This window comes from Passer domesticus, chromosome 6 (assembly GCF_036417665.1).
Source record: "Passer domesticus isolate bPasDom1 chromosome 6, bPasDom1.hap1, whole genome shotgun sequence".
In the NCBI taxonomy this organism is placed as follows: domain Eukaryota; kingdom Metazoa; phylum Chordata; class Aves; order Passeriformes; family Passeridae; genus Passer; species Passer domesticus.
In genome coordinates, this window is record NC_087479.1 from 42,790,366 (window position 1) to 42,803,625 (window position 13,260).

The 13,260-nt window shown below is 34.0% G+C and overlaps 1 long non-coding RNA gene across 4 annotated transcripts in view; it reads left to right on the forward strand.

Moving 5' to 3' along the window:
* Positions 1 to 354: 354 nt before the first annotated feature.
* Positions 355 to 13,260, forward strand: part of LOC135303314 (uncharacterized) — a 159,227-nt gene continuing 146,321 nt past the window's right edge. For all 4 annotated transcript variants that reach the window (XR_010364777.1, XR_010364781.1, XR_010364778.1 and 1 more), the window contains exons 1-3: positions 355 to 537; positions 1,683 to 1,745; positions 4,793 to 4,872. This is a non-coding gene — a long non-coding RNA (uncharacterized LOC135303314). The remainder of the gene's footprint in view (positions 538 to 1,682; positions 1,746 to 4,792; positions 4,873 to 13,260) is intronic.

Sequence of the window (13,260 nt, forward strand, 5' to 3'; positions counted from 1 at the left end):
AGTTTACAAATGTCCATTTATACAACATTTGAAAAAAAACACCAAACAAGCTTGAAATAGGCAGTTAAACAAAAGGACTACAATTAGCACTATGTATGTGACCAAGGCAGATGTTAAGTTACTAAGAATAATTCTGGTGAGATATACCATCCTTTAGTATTACTTCTGATTGCTATAGTAATTTTAAAAATCTGTACACTTTCAGCATAGTTTTCTGTGAAAATCTCTAAAACTAGGTACGTCTTTCCTTTTTTAATTTTTTTTTTAATGGCTCTGTTCCTCAGATTTGAGGAACTACATTTCTGTGAATGTTCAGGAATATTGAGGCGGCTTCCAGCCGGGCTGTGCCCGGTGGGCTGCCTTGGCCTAGCTCAGTGGGGCTCAGCACAGTGGCCAAATTCCCAAACAGCTCTCAGCTGCAGGCAACCTAAGCAAGCTTAAGTGATTTCAGCTCTTAGTGATTATCAACTCTTTGTGATTTCAGCTCTTTAGCTTGCTGGTGCTGCAGCAGCAGACGCAGGAAGAGGAGAAAGCTGTGTGAGATTCCGCAGAATTCTTTATTGGTCCACGAAGGTTCTCAGTGACAGCTCTTCTGCCAAACCAGGCAGAATTAGGGGTTTATATACCTTACAGGGGTTTTGGAAATTGTCCAATAGTAAGGGTCAGGGGAGAGTGACCTATAGGCTTACAGAGAGATAAGCAGGGTCAGAAAGGTGGAAGAGAGGGGCTTCTAAGGCCCAGTCATGATGACTTGGCATTTCCTAGCTCAGGCTTCTGACTCCAAGGAGGCCTTGCAGGCCCTGGGCCTGCTACACAAGAAGATTGAAATCTGAATTCAGTTTTGAAAAAGGACCTTTAATTACATAACAAAGCATTTTCTTAGGACCCAACACAGTCTCACTTCAGCTTGTTGGATACTAAAAGTAGTTCAGCTGTGCTAAAAAAGAAACTAAGAAGCAGTGACCTACTCAAAAGTTGTCCCACTGTCTTGTGTGGATTTTGTAGAAGTGACTATTGTGAAGACACAGCCTGCAAGCACATTTTAAAACATGTTTACCTATTCCTGATATCTTTGAAAAATAAGTGCTGAACTGTGTTTTATGTCAACTTATGCTGTTCAGAATTTAAAATACAAAATGCATACGTTTACATTGCACATTTTATATGTTTGAATTACAAAATTTTCATAATGGCATGGATTTTTTTTTGCAATAATTCTTAGAAAGAAATATTATTCCCAACTTAGAAAAACAGTAAACTTCATTAATGCTAGTTTTCTAATGCTGTTCATTTCACCAATAATTTTTAAAAAAATCAGGTCCAAAAGATCAAAAGGTAAAAGTAGCTCCACTAATTGGTGCTGTGAGCCAGGATGTGTTAGAGGTTGCTCAAAATGACCCAAAGGTGTGGTACTTACAGAGCGTAAAGCATCAAGATATTTTTTTTACCTTCTTTGTACCCATGCAAAACTTCCATAACATTATGAGAACTATGTTAATATTTAAAAAAATCTTGTTTAGTGTTCAGTGTTTGCAATCCCAGTTGATAGTTTCTCGCACTTTGTTGACCACTGCACAAAACAGTGATAAAAAGAGTAGATGTTACAGAGCAAAAAGGTCACATAGGTGTAAAATTAAATATATAAGCAAGAATTATATGATAACTACTGTTTTTACGCTTAGATCAAGATGTGCTTCTGTACCTGTAATTGTAGACAAAATGGAGATAACATGGTAACTCTGAAGGTACTGAACCCTTAAAAGTGTTTCAAATTTAATTTGGTAAATTGTATTAATTATTTATTTGTGTAAATTATGGGGGTTTTTTTGGTTTTGTGGGTTTTGGGGTTTTTGGGGGTTTTGGTTTTTTGGTTTTTTTGGGGTTTTTTTACCAGTAATGAAAAAAGCACAAAAGCTCTTAGAACTATTTCAGTGTCTTGGAACATGAATTCTAAAAGATGTACAAAATTTTCATGATGACAAATATTTCTGGGGACTACCTGGATAAGAATGGATAATGCAATAAAATAACTGTGAGTGTTATAAAGGCGGGCATGTAAAGCAAGAAAAAGCATATTTTATCTAAATTGCTCATAGGGCTTTTACTCTGTCAAATATGGCTGATATCATTTGATTGATATAAATTATTATTGATTTCCAGGCTCTGAGAAACCTTTTAAGCCCAGAACAAAGATTTTAATCCTTTCTGGTTTTTAAATAAGATTTTTATTATCCTTTACAAAAGGTTTTATGAAGTTATTCATTTGATTATCTCATAATAATGACTGTAGTTAAATAGTACATTCAGAGAAGATAAGGAACTGCCTCATCAGAAAGAATTTTATGTTCAGAAATAAGACCCAAATCCACAGAGCTCTTCTATACATATATTGATGTCAGTAGCAGTTCAATTTGTCATAGTCTAAATGAATGCATTTGATACAACTTGTGTTGGGAAAATCTAAATAGGTGAAAAGAATTAGGTTCATAGATCTGCTAATAGCTTGCAAAAAGGTATAATGAAAATGATCTACAAAGATCACCTTCTCCAAAGCCCTTTGCATAATCAGCCTCCTGTATTCAGTGCTGTAAAGATACCATGAAGGGATGCTCAAAACACGATGCAACACTTTCATTTAATCCATAATGGATCACAGCATTCTTGCTGTAGTAGTTAGTAATAGTTACTAGTAGTTAACAGTAGTTCAGTAGAGCAGCAGTCGTGTAGACACCAGGCTCTGGATGAGAGCATGTGTGGACTGGTTTTTGTGAGACAGTTGAGTATTGCTTCTTCTTCTTTGAAGTCGTGGGAGGAAAAGCAACTTGAAGCATTGGTGCAATGATTCCCTCACAGGGAAAGTCACTGACACTTCTACTCTGTTACCTACAGAACTTGGGACTTGATTGAACAAATAAACACAAAGATATGATGTCATTGAAGACATAGGGCCTTTAATCTATAAAACTGGCTACATTTAGCTCTATTCCTGCTACAAGACAACAGAAGCTTGAAGGTCACATCACTCTCATGACCTATTAAAATCCATATGAACTGTTCCATTGACTTCAATGTATTTTGGATGAGTCCCCAGTTCAACAGTAACTTATTCTGATTATTTTGCTGATGTGCACAAACCTCTGAACATTGATGTGAAGCAGCACCTTCTGTACATAAACTCCGTAATGGCAAACCCAACATTTTTTAGTAGATCTTAGAGTCAATGGCTGAAATGCTTAAGACAAAGGCAAAAACTGTAAGGCAAAAAAGCCCTGCAGTTCAAAATGAGAATTTCAGAAGAAAATCAGTGCTCCAGAAGGAAATTTGGCCATTGCACTAGAAATCAGCAGAGATGGGGTTAAACACAATTGATGTTACTCTGTGAAACATCAATGCATGACATTTCACAGCAGTTAGTATGCCCAGATGCCCCCAGAGCTCAGCTCGTTCCTCCTCCATTCTCCACTGCGCTTTGAACAGTAAGACACCGCTAACAGGCAGCTAGCCCATGTGCTTTTGAGCCACTTTGCAGCAAAAAAGAGCAACGCATGAACTGGACTTTTGTCAAATCCTTTCTGGAAATCTGAACATGTGATGTCCATTGAATTCCATTTTTTGTCTCCTATGGTAGTCTTGTCTTCAAAGAAACCTAACCAGATGGTGAAGCTTGCCTTTCCTTTCTTAGAGGCCATCAGTCTTTGCTCACACTGTGTATTTCTAAGTGTTTTTCCTGTTTTGATCTCTGAGAAAGACTTTGTAAGACACTTCCACTTGCAACTGAAGTTTAACGACATTCTCAGATATGTTCCAACTCTTTTGTTAATCTATGGCTCCGTGATAAGTACCTGAACCTACTGAACTTCAACTAAGACATCTTGAAAAAGTAAAACATACAGAAGCTTCCCTGCAACTCTGGTCATAAACCTCAGCTCACTAAGGGTAAATAATGACTTCCTTTTACGAGAGCACCTTTTAACCCCTAATATCCCAAAGGTTTTGCAAACTATCATCCTGATTCTACAGTTATCTATTTCAACAGACAGACAACAAAGTTCTTCTGTCACAGATGGGTAACTTCTTACATCACAGAAATCACAAGTGGGAAAAAATTTTCTGCTATGAAATGGAGTAAAATGCCTCATTAAGAAGAAATTTATGTTGCGATCATTTTAGAAAATTCTGGTGCAATTTGTTAAGCAACTTCAACATCATCATTCGAACTACATTTTCCCTGAAAATTAGATGTCAAGACTCCAACAACATTTAAGCAGAACCCCAGTAGATTTTGAATGAAAACATGTTTTAAATTTAATGTCTGAATCTGTTTTTCTTGTGTATTTTATTTGTGTTTCACAAATGCATGATCAATATAGGCTCTCCTCTATATTACTGGATTACTGTTACTGCTTCAAAGAGCACTTACATGTTCTTATGACATTTTATATTCAAATACCACACAGACCAATCACTCTTTAGCCTTTACAAGTACAAAACAATACTAAAAGTTATGCTTGATGATTCTATATTTACTCATGACAGCATAAGAACAATAATTGCGGTGAAATCACCTAAAAACTGGCTCCATATTTCATTTGGAGGCAATAGTCTTTCAGAGGATCAAATGTATTAACATCTTTGCTTCTTGCCAATCAAAAAACAGCCCTTGTCCATGTGCATTTAAGGGGGAATCAGAGTTTGTGGAGGAATATGAATCTATGTCCTTTAGGTACTATAAACAAGTGTATATTCTTTGTCTATGTTCTATATTATGCCATAACTATGTAATCTCTTACAGATACACCAAAGAAAATCTGTCAGTAAAGCTGTGTTATTTGTTCCTGATCTATTGGAACTGAAGCAGCATTCTTCTGTGAGGTAGGAATTACTCAGTAGACATCAATTACTGATATAACAAGTTGATCTATTTTCAATGAATAATTTAGAAGTTATAGCCCTGTATCCTCTTTGGAACCTAACAATAAATAGAACTTACTACTGCTATTTTTATTTTCTGTAGTAAGTAATCATATAAATAAATAGAGCTTGTATATTTTTCGTGTCATAAATAATGTTATTGTTGTTATTTATTAGGTCACTAATGCTACATGCTACTGCTTCTGCTCTAGACATGAATTAATGGAATTATTTGATAAAAATATAGCTAATGACTATAAGGAACTAAAGCTGTTTATTCATGCACAAATACCCTTGATTGTAGCCAAATAAGGGTGGTCAGAAAAATAGTACTAAGAAAAATTTGCAGTTTTCCATGGTGACTTCTTGCACAGCACAGCTGCAGTAGGTGCGTGGCAGCTTTGGTGACTGAGGAGAAAGCTGTTAAAAGATTAACCAAATGACATGTTACATTTCAGATGCTACAGTCTGGGGTTGATAGGGTTTATATTTAATTTTCTGTTCTAAATTAGGAACTCTACCTTCAGTTCATGAATCAGGTATGGAACTTTTGTATGTCTTAAAATTTAATTCCATTTAGTGGACATCTTTCTTATCTAATTCTTACCACAATCAATAAGGTATATTTTCTTATTATCTTTGCTTTTCTAATCTAAATTCTCTGAGACAAAGGCACTGTGGTATGTGAAGCATATTTAGTTCAATATAGTGTTTGTCTTGGTGGAAGAACTTGTAGGCAGTAATAAACTGATGCTTGTAATAAAATATAGAAGAGAAATTGTACACATTTAACTTTATTAGTGTGCATTTTCAGATTTTCCCTGGGTAGCTGATATTCTTTAATTTTTATTAACTGAAGGTTGTTCCGTTTCAGATAATTTCAGTTCAAATACTATAAATTGTGGATTAATAATGTGCACAATATACTGCAGCAATTAAAAAAAAAAAAGACAAAAATAATCCATGTTTTTTCCAGTAATTATTTTCTCCCTATGGTTATATATTGAGACAGAAAGAGAGGAAGAAGATGAGAGTTAAAAGCAAAGAACTGTGCAATACGTATAATTGTTTATGGGCTGACACTCAGCAAAAATTTGTGATTTATAATTTCATTGTAATCCAGGCCTGGAAGGATACATGGAAAATCTATGTAAAAAAGTCTAATTTAGATATGTTCTCGAGGGATGAATAAGAACTATTTTAATAAGATGAAAAGGCATTATTTTATTGAGAGATTGTTTAGTTAGAATTACGTGTAAGGATGTGAGCTTATTGTTAGTTTATATACCATACCTTACATTACTTTATATACACTACCCTTATTTCCATTATTGATCAACTCTTACTTTTTCAAACAATTTGTTCCTGCTTATTTAGCCAATTCTGCTTGCCACATACAGGCAAAAGCATTCCTTGTTGTCTCACAGTGATCAATTCACACCTTGAATTTATGTACTTTTATATACTTTTTTTTTTTGCCTAGCCTGCACAACAGCAAATGTTAGATAGAAAATCATAAATATGTATCTTTCCAAAAATGAAAGGTTTAGATATAGGAAATAAAAAAATTGAAATGATGCCCTGCTTTTCAATATGTGTTTTGAAACAGCAGTGCTAATGGTTAGGTAGAAGTTTCACCTTTACCACATCTTCCTTAACTGCACTTCCTTGGAAGTCTGATAAAGCTGCTACTCATAAAAGATCTCCTAGCAGTTTCTGATGGATTATTTCCATTTAAATATAATAGGATATATTAACAGGCAGAGGGATTACACTCCCAGCTGACCATCAAGTAAATTACTACTAACCATAAGCATAGTTATCTAAAAGTCTATCTGCCTTGCTTTTTGGTTTCTTCATCTGTCATCGATTTATTACATGACAGAAACATAATTTAAATAAATTCTTGCTTAAATTTGGTTTGTTATATCAAAAATTATGGGTAGTAGGCATCTCCAATCTTTTCTGTCATGATTCAGATAAGAATATAATAATGGCTGTAGTGGTTCAGTTGGTCTGCTCCAATAATGTCATACATAGCCTTAAGCAGATACTCAATAGTATGACAAAAAATGTTATATATAAATATATATATATATCTTTATGTATATATATCCTTATATAAAGATATATAATAATGCATTATTGCATATTAATAACACCTGCTAATAATACTCTTCTGATTTTTCTTCAAGTATTTTTACCTCAAGAGACAAAAATATTGATTTAGTAACCCTCAGGTCAGTTTTGTTCAGTGTCCCTTGTGTCTATCAAAACTTTGTGCAGCTGCACCATCTTCTAAATACAAGTAAACCAATCCAAAAGACTCAAGTTTATTAACTTGTATAAAACAAAAGGTTTTCTTAACAAAAATATGCTCTTTTACATGCCTAGTCAAAAAAGCAGTTCCTGAAATTCTGATCCAAAGCACAGCATAACTTAGTAATACTAATTTTTCAATACCTCAGAATTGAACAGTCCTTTGTTAGTCAGCTGTCCTAGGATTAATATCAGCAAATCTGTAAAACCGTCTAGAGGAAAATATAAGCTTTTAGCCCACGAGGAGACCCAGGGTTTTTATTCTTTTAGAGAAATACCATGGCTCTTAGACACAGATGATTGATTCTAGCAAGGTCTGTCCTTGTGGAGCACCACGGAGTCAGCTTGTTTTTGTTTTGCCTCTATAACAGTATAATTGTATTATTGCAGCTCTTGCTTATTTTTCATGGAAGTATTTGAAGTACTTTCTTAGAAGATGGGTTTGCCATGAAACAGAGTTCTTATTTCAGGGTCTCTCCTGATGTTGATATAAAATTCAGAAAGACACACTGGAAGTGTCATGTCCTCCTTCTACACACTTCTTTCAACTAGTGCCTAAAGGGTGATGTTATCTGATCTCTGTCATCACAGAATGACAGTTGCTTGCTCTGAGTTACCATTCAGTACATACAGAGCTGCATTTTGAAAGCTTGCAGGTACATCCCCTGCATTCACACATTCCTGACTATTCAAAGTACTGTAACACATCAGGAACATGACTCTCACTTATTCCTCCATTGTGTCACCTTAGCATATGCGTATTTCAAATTTGCTTTAGCACATTGCTTCATGTTTTGCCTTGCTTTGATTGACATTCAGCATACTAAATTACCTCAGTTCTTGAATATATTTGACTGATTATAGCCTTGAGACACCCTCTGATAAATGGCTGTGCTCTAATTTTCAGAAGAAACACTCTGATAATCAAAGGAACCTTCGCTTTATGCACTTCTTATTTGCACTGTCTCCAAAATGCTTTTAAATTAGTCTGTGAGCTTTAAAATTTATAGGTTTACAAATACAATTATCTAGTTTCATGTTTGAATTTACAAATCCTTTTTATTCCATGTCACTTCTTTTAAGTTTATTCAGATGTAGATATCACCTGATTGGCTTCTGTTCCAAGACAATTCATGACCTGGAGAAAACCTTTTTTCTTGCTATAACTTGGAGAAAAATATAATTGTGACAGTTAGATACAGCTAATAACCAATTATAAGAGCCATAAAGCACATTTTTTGTAGCCTCCTTATCATCCTCACATGAGGATGATAAGGAGGCTACAAAACATTATATAGAGTGATGCATTCTCTAATAGCTATATCAACACTTATTTCAAAGATTCAGAGAGACCCAAACCTGTTGGTTTTGGAGACCTAAACTTATTTTTGAGATAGTGTTGGTATAGAAGTTGTAAGGAACTATTACTATCTCAGGAAGAAAGACATTGGCTTATGTGTTAGGGCACAGATTTTGCCAGGGAATTCTGATCAGAGTTTGGAAGATCCTTGAATTCAATTGAACAAGCTGCCGATTCTAATTCTAATTCTAATTCTAATTCTAATTCTAATTCTAATTCTAATTCTAATTCTAAATCTAATTAATTCTAATTCTAATTCACTGTCATATTTTTTTATGCTCTGGGCATAGCCTCTGTAGATCCAGAAATTACATCATAATTAAATGAATCATAACTAAAATTTACATAAAGCATGAAAAGTCCTAAATATGGTGAAATCCTTTTTTCTCACATACAAACATTCTGTTGGAAAGACATTCCTATCAGGCGCAAACCCAGAATCAATATGAAGCCAGATGAATATAAGATTGAATTTTCCTCCCTTCTTTTTAATGCATTGATAAAAGCTGATATGAAGTTGACATCTTCAGCTCACAAATAAAAAGGGAGCTCCAAAGAGAAAACAGATTCTCCATTGTATTCTCTTTTAAGCATCAATATGTTATTTAAAAACATCTGAGAGAGAGAAAGAGAACTGATTTGTGAGGCTAGTAACACCTAAATTGGACCTGTTAATTTCATTTCTTCATTGTGATCTATGTGAAATCCTAGAATGTTCACTTTTTAACAAAGTTTGTTGGTTTATTGAAAGTATTTTTGCCAGCTTACAGAACTTGTAAATGCATCTTGAAGGGTGTTGTACTGGCTGGTTTAACATCACTGAGCAGATATTTAAAATGAAACATGAATTACTTCCTTTCCTTCTTCAGATATATTTCTGTGATACTGTACTTGGACATTTTATTCTTAAAAGTCCTCATGATTCTGTGTCCAAGTGCATTCAGACATGATTCAGAATCAGATAGGGGATTCCAAACACTAATCTCCATGGGACCATTAACGTCATGTGTCTGTCACCTGTTCTTGTTCTACTACCCTATGGCTTTAATTTCTCATGAAGCTTGTTAAGCAATGCAGTCATTCAGACATCTGTCATTCATTATAGTAGTTCACATAAATGAGTCCCTGTTAGTAGGCTTGTCTGCAATTCTTAACTTTTGTATCAGTGAATTAGATAGGCAGCAGCTTACATATTTAACACTGGTTGACTATTTTAAACCTCATAAACACTGTTTGAATACCTGTGTTATTCAATGAGGCTGGTATATTGCCCAGCTTTACAGTGATATCAGAGTTGGGATTGAAATTACACCTGACAGCAAGGAGTTTCCTTGACTTACAACTTTCAAAGGAAGCTCTAATACCTCGTGTGAGAGGAATTGGAACAATGGAAAGAGAGTGATACATGTTGTACACAATTTCTCAAATTGTACCAGATACAAGTTACTGTGTCTTGACTTTGTCTTAGCATTTCAGAAACATCCCCCAGAGGCATTTTGAGTTTTGATAGCTCTTAGCTGTAGAAGTATGTATTTAGGCATTTCTTTCCCTCTTCTGAGCATTTCATAACAGATGCTGTAGAATAGTATGTATTGTGAGAGTTCTCACACATCTTATTTTAAAAAATGACAGGCTATATCCTATTCAAGATGCAGATATACAGCCCTGGTTTTAACACAGAACTCTGAAAAGGACATAGCATGGAAAATACTGGCTATAATTCTGCTTCTTTCTGTCTACAAGTGTAACTGAAGTCAGTTTGAAATCAGACTGAAGATAGTGTTTAACTTAGTTTCTTTTTGGAGAAGTTCTGATAAAGGTGATTTTTTTGCCTTTATATGAAGTTCAATGTACCTCTAGTAACATTCAAAATTAGTGCACTGCTTTAACCTTATATTCTAACTATCTAAACTTCATTTCTTTTCAGTGCACAACATTACTAAATAAGGACTTTGATTAAGCAGAATTTTGAAATATTCTAGATATATGTCTTTTCCCTTGGCTCTGAATTTTTCTATTGTTTCCTGTTCATATAGTCAGTCTCCTTTGTTACATATCTATTAATTATAACAAAGAAATAAACTACATTTGCAGCCACCCATCAAACAGAGTGTCTTCTCAACATTTGGAACCAGCTGAGTTGTGCTAGTTTTAAAATAAAGTAATCTACTAAAATATGTCTTGAAGAACCAAAACTCCTGTCTTGATAAGTTTATTGGAAGTTTAACTGTAAGTTACGTTGGCAGAACAGAGACATCATTCATTCTTTCTTTCAGTATATAAATTAGGGTATTTAATTCAAAGTGTGGACTCTTGAGAAATTTTCAATTTTTCCACATTACTCAATAAACAAATGGAACAGAATTAAAATGGTGCTTTATCACTGCAGGATGATACATCACAAAATATGGTTTATTCAATTATCCTGACAACTGAACTACAGTCTTAACTATTTATGATAATTCTTTCATAATATAGTGCTAAATATTTTATGATGTATTTTATGAAAATAAAAAAGATTTCCCTGCACATAATAAAACACTGGAGCAGGCTGCTATGAAACCTTGGCCAAGAAGCAGGGAACACAGAGACACTTCACATGTAAATCATAAAGCTTACAGATTATCAAAATGTAGCCACTTCTACGCAATTTTTGGTGAAGCAGCACTGTGAAGCTCAGTAGTAGAATCAGGTCCATTTTTATCCTTTCTAAAAGCAGGATTGTTTAAATGAAGAGTCAAATGCTTCTGGCTTATAGTGAAAAACTGGCTCTGTTTCAGATTTTCTGCGTACACACTGGAATTGTGACAATTGCTCCTTCACAACTCCAGATATATTAATGCCTCTAGTCCCTATCACACATAAGTAATTAGACAAATGTAATTTACAGGCTTGTCAAAGAGATATAAATAAAGGACTTAAGGAAGACACCCACCTGACATACATTCATTTTCAGATGAATGTAATTTGCCTTTTTTTTTTTTTAATAGTCTTACAATAAAGATGAAAAATCTTAGGCTGGATAAACAGTAGTACTCTGTGGCTTATTTTTTGGAAATATTACCACTTTTGCATTTCCCACACTTGGAATTTATAAACATAAATATCAGGAGTATGTCCAAATTATTCTTGCAGATTTGTTCTCCTTCCTTATTTAAGTGAACCAACAGTTATTACCAAGAAAAGCAAAAATGAAACAATGAAAATACCTTACTTCTCCTGTCATTGCAACAGCAATTAGAGCAGGTAGGTTGTTAAGAGAAAGAGAACTAAAAGGCTTTAGGAAACAATTTTTTATCAAAAATATCTTTGTGCAACTGATGTGTCAAAACAAAATAAAAATAATAAAAATTTTAAGCATTTTAAATTGCTTAGTATTTATTTTAGACAGAGAGAAGCAAAACTCTCTGCATGCCAAATTGAAATAGTACTTTTTACTAGGTATGCCATTTTAATTCTGATTTTTTATAACGTTTCAAATAGGTGAATAAAATGAATATATAGTGTGGCATTTGGATATAGCCTTACGCTACCAAGAAATTTGTCAGAACTGTATAAAGAGAAGGAGTATCATCAATATATTAAAAAGTCAACACTAAAATACTGATAATAATTTTAGAAAATATAAAAATCTTGTTAGCATTTTAATTTTTTTTAGAAATTCCAGACTGGTTTAAAATATCTTAGTAGTCAAATTTGTTAAAAAAAGCATATGTCTTTTTTAATCTTCTGTCATGAGTTTTGTCTTAAATCTCCCAAGAAGTTATTTTGTGCAAGATATTTCTATTTCTAAACCTCTACATAGAATCAGTCTGTATTCCTCAAATCTGTAAAGTTTGGGTCATGTGAGAGAACAGAACTTCAACAGTTTTCAAGTGCATCTGTAGGTTATTGTGTTTGTGTATCAGAATAGCTTCTTTGGACATAAAAAATCCTGTGAATACAGTCCCACTGTTAAAAATAATTTAGTGTTGGAAAACAAGGGGGTAGAACTTCTCAATTGTTTTCTGTCCATGCTTATACTGAAAATAACAAAGATTGTAGGTGGAACCTTTTCTTCACTGCCATGTAGCTTAGGCAACTTTTAATAACTGAGTCTTCCAGAGCACAAGTACCTAGGCAGCCCTGGTAATTATACCTTCATTTAATATTTTTAGGATATTTCAGGAAGTCTGTTATCTCGAAGTTTCTGTAGCAGGCTGTTGGTATAACACACCACAGCTGGTACCTCTCATGGCAAATACATTAAAATAATAAACACTCCCATTATTATGTTTTCTTTTTTCTTTCTTTTTTCCCTCTACATTAAGTAGGTCAAAACATGCATTTATAGAAAAAAATTAATCAATTTCTCACATAGAAGAGATTTCCAAACAACCGTAAACATTTATTTCTGACTTTCCACTTAGCAGAAATCAAGTTGTGTATATTGCTTTTTTTCATTTTATAAAGCATTCTGGGAAACCCCAGTCTGGCAGGATCTGTGAAGGATTCCATCTGGACTTTCTTGCCCAGCAGAGCCTTCTTTAATCCAACTGCATTCTATATTGGGAAATTATTTTCTATCTTTATTTTCTAATTTTATTTTCTATCTTTATTTCATGCATTGGCTTGGCCTTGTTTTTCATCTGCAAAGAACTGTTGCTCTTTCCATTTCTGAGACACAGAAT